Raw genomic sequence first — 4881 nt, 5'->3', positions numbered from 1 at the left:
ACAGATGGATGGACTGATGGATTGATGGACTGACGAAGTGACGGATGGATGGACTGACGAAGTGAACGATGGATGGACTGACGCATGGATGGACTGACGGACGGAGGGATGGATGGACTGATGGATGGATGTACTGATGGATTAATGGACTGACTGATGGACGGATGGACTGATGGTCGGATGGACAGATGGATGGACTGACATACGGATGGACTGACGGATGGACTGACGGATTGATGGACTGACTGACTGACGGACTGATGGATTAACGGACTGACTGATTCATGGACTGATGGATTGCCTGATTGATGGATTAGCGGATTTATGGACTGACTGATTGATGGATTGACTGATTTATGGACTGACGGATTGATGGACTGACTGACCGATTGATGGACTGACCGATTGATGGACTGACAGATTGATGAACTGACTGATTGATGGACTGATGGATTGATGAACTGACTGATTGATGGACTGACGAATTGATGGACTGACGGATGGATGGACTGATGGATTGATGGATGGACTGATGGATTGATGGACGGACGGATTGATGGACGGACAGATTGATGGACTGACGGATTTATGGACTGACGGATTGATGGACTGGCAGATTGATGGATTGATGGACGGACAGACAGACCGGTGGACGGATGGACGGATGGACTGATGGATTGATTTACTGATGGATTGATGGACTGATGAATGGATGGACTGAAGTACAGATGGATTGATGAACTGACAGATTGATGGATTGACGGATTGATGGACGGACGGATTGATGGACGGACGGATTGATGGACGGACGGATTGATGGACGGACGGATTTATGGACTGATGGATTTATGGACTGACGGATTGATGGACTGACGGATTGATGGACTGACGGATTGATGGACTGACGGATTGATGGACTGATGGATTGATGGACTGACGGATTGATGGACTGACAGATTGATGGACTAACGGATTGATGGACTGACTGATTGATGGACTGATGGATTGATGGACTGACTGATTGATGGACTGACGGATTGATGGACTGACGGATGGATGGACTGATGGATTGATGGACGGACTGATGGATTGATGGACGGACGGATTGATGGACGGACAGATTGATGGACTGGCAGATTGATGGATTGATGGACGGACAGACAGACTGGTGGACGGATGGACGGATGGACTGATGGATTGATTTACTGATGGATTGATGGACTGATGAATGGATGGACTGAAGGACAGATGGATTGATGAACTGACAGATTGATGGATTGACGGATTGATGGACGGACGGATTGATGGACGGACGGATTGATGGACGGACGGATTTATGGACTGATGGATTTATGGACTGACGGATTGATGGACTGACGGATTGATGGACTGACGGATTGATGTACTGACGGATTGATGGACTGACGGATTGATGGACTGACGGATTGATGGACTGACGGATTGATGGACTGACGGATTGATGGACTGATGGATTGATGGACTGACAGATTGATGGACTAACGGATTGATGGACTGACGGATTGATGGACTGACGGATTCATGGACTGACTGACTGATTGATGGAATAGCTGATTTATGGACTGACTGATTGATTGACTGACTGATTGATGGACTGACTGATTGATGGACTGACTGTTTGACGGACTGACTGATTGATGGACTGACTGATTGATGGACTGACTGATTCATGGACTGACGGACGGATGACGCGCCATCCAATAAGCTCCCTGGAACTACGTTCCAGGTGAACCTAAAAAATCTATGTCTGAGCAATGCTGCGGATGATCAGGTTGAAAGGCGGCATCGGGTTTTAAAGCAATCGATTGGTAAACAAGCATTCTGAGTATTGCGCTGCAATACATGTCCCCTACCAAAGTTCAAAGTGCCATAACTTTGTCAAAAATGATCGAATATGCAAATTTATGCACGGTTGATGCTGGTTTTCAAACTTGATCTGAGGTATGCTGAGACACGTGTGTCACGCCTCGCCTCGTTGATAAGCCCTCAAGGTCGCTCCGTGGAGCGGCCTGCACGTATTGCACTGTGTGAATTATAGAATTACCAACTCACGGTCTGAGGTACTAGCGATTCAAGAGATATCCATTAAAAAAAAAAAAATTCGTTTAATTAATGATATCTGCCAAACCACGTGCCCCATCGCAAATTCCAAAAGGACATTTTAGTAGACTGACATGCTCAACAGATTTGTGAAGTTTCCCCTCGATTGGATCAAAAATGAGGGAGGGGCTCGGTTTTAAAGGTTCATGCTTAAAAACGTCATAACTCTGAAACCATCAGTAATTTATTATATTTTCCGGTTCACGATCAATGATCGATGTGTATATATATGTTGCTCGGCTTGGCTCCGCCCCTCCCGAAAGCGCACGCTGTGTCGCGCTGTTGACGTTCGCGAGACAAGGCTGAGGACGCGCAGTGCGGCTTGAGGAGAACTCGAGAATAAACAAGAGATATCCATTAAAAAAATATATTTTCGTTTAATTAACGATATCTGCCAAACCACGTGCCCTATCGTAAATTCCAAAAGGACATTTTAGTGCTGAGCAGATCTGTGAAGTTTCCCCTCGATTGGATAAAAAATGAGGGAGGAGCTCGGTTTTAAAGGTTCATGCTTAAAAACGCCATAACTCTGAAACCATGTGATGCATGACGTCATGCTCGCTGACTTTTTTGTTCGTCATGGGTATGCGATTCTGCCTGCAAAGTTTGGCCTCGATCTGTTCAGCCGTTGCAGAGAAAAAGGGGTTTTTGAGTTTTCACGAAAAACAATATGGCGACCGAACCACGTGACCTGTGACGTCATAATTACCATTAAAATATTCTCCAGACCGAGTCCATCATGTGGTGAAAATTTGATCTCAATCGGTCCAATTATTGCAGAGAAATTGGTTTTTAAAGGAAATTAAAACTTAAAATGGCACTGAGTTAAGGATCATCAGAATTATCAGAATTCCCAAAGTTCAAAGTGCCATAACTTTGTCAAAAATGATCGAAACGTCGTGAAGTTCGAACTTGATCTGTAACTTATGATGAGGAAACGATGTGCCAAGTTTGGAATCATTAGCATTAAGCGTTTAGAAGAAAAAAAAGTCCGCAAAACTGTCCTTTGCGTGACGGACTGACAGACTGACAGACTGACAGACTGACAGACGGACAGACGGAGGGACGGAGTGCAAACCTATAGTCCCCTCCGGTGTTCACCGGTAGGGGACTAATAAGGGACAAGTTGGAATCCGAAATTTGGGGGGTAAATCCCCCCCCCCCCCTTCCTCCCCCGGCAGCCTCCATGATCCGAATACCCTCCCGCTAGGCTCGGAGACGGATACTCGGTGGGGCACATACCCTCCCGCCAGACTGAACAGTTTACGTTTTGTATCCCACGAATAGGTCGGGTCTGGATTCAGACCTGAAACAAAATCGAATTGACGTGTTCTTGTCATTTACCCAACTCATCCACCAAGTTTGGTCATAACTCGGCCACAACCTTTTGAAATATCGTGATATATCTTGTTTTTGGCCCCATCACTCAATGGTGAAAAATCACTTTAAAGTTTTTTTATATTCTACTATCCGGATCCGGATCTTCACCAAAATAAAACAGTGCATATAAGCACTCTGGATGCACCCACAAAATGGAGTAAGGCATGTGTCGTTTACGGTGCGGGGTAAGGTGCGTGTAGTTTACAGTGCGGGATAAGGTGCGTGTAGTTTACAGTGCGGGATAAGGTGCGTGTAGTTTACAGTGCGGGGTGAGGTGCGTGTAGTTTACAGTGCGGGGTGAGGTGCGTGTAGTTTACAGTGCGGGATGAGGTGTGTGTAGTTTACAGTGCGGGATAAGGTGCGTGTAGTTTACAGTGCGGGATGAGGTGCGTGTAGTTTACAGTGCGGGATAAGGTGCGTGTAGTTTACAGTGCGGGATAAGGTGCGTGTAGTTTACAGTGCGGGGTGAGGTGCGTGTAGTTTACAGTGCGGGGTGAGGTGCGTGTAGTTTACAGTGCGGGGTAAGGTGCGTGTAGTTTACAGTGCGGGATAAGGTGCGTGTAGTTTACAGTGCGGGGTGAGGTGCGTGTAGTTTACAGTGCGGGGTGAGGTGCGTGTAGTTTACAGTGCGGGGTAAGGTGCGTGTAGTTTACAGTGCGGGATAAGGTGCGTGTAGTTTACAGTGCGGGGTGAGGTGCGTGTAGTTTACAGTGCGGGGTGAGGTGCGTGTAGTTTACAGTGCGGGGTAAGGTGCGTGTAGTTTACAGTGCGGGATAAGGTGCGTGTAGTTTACAGTGCGGGGTGAGGTGCGTGTAGTTTACAGTGCGGGGTGAGGTGCGTGTAGTTTACAGTGCGGGGTAAGGTGCGTGTAGTTTACAGTGCGGGGTAAGGCTAAGGCATGTTTATTCAAGTCGTTCCTTGCCTTGCTCAGCGTAAATGGTTCCATGTTTGCAGCGAATTGTATTCCCGATGAAGTGTCATCTCATTTTCACATCGTTAACAGGATAATCAAGATTAATTATATGTCGAGGTGTAACGGACGGAGTTATTGGAACCAATTTCCTGGAAACGAAACATCACATCGGCTGAACCGCTTCGCCTTCTCAATTAACCTTCGTGGGTGCATTGGAGTTCACAAAACGAACGAACGTATGAAAGAACGCGTGAAAGAACGAACGACCGAACGAAATATGGATGGAAAAGCGCAAGAGAATGAATCCCAGGCTCATTCGCGCGCGTGCGATATTGGATTCGGTGTTGGGACACCAGGACCAGGGAGCGCAGCTCGGGACTCGACTCGACCACCTTGCACCTGGTAGTTTCCCCCCTCCCCTCCCCCTCGTCCCTGTTCAGCCACTCGAC

This window comes from Myxine glutinosa, chromosome 14 (genome assembly GCF_964187855.1).
Source record: "Myxine glutinosa chromosome 14, kmMyxGlut1.1, whole genome shotgun sequence".
NCBI classification, from domain to species: Eukaryota; Metazoa; Chordata; class Myxini; order Myxiniformes; family Myxinidae; genus Myxine; species Myxine glutinosa.
Note: the sequence above shows the minus strand (reverse complement) of the source record.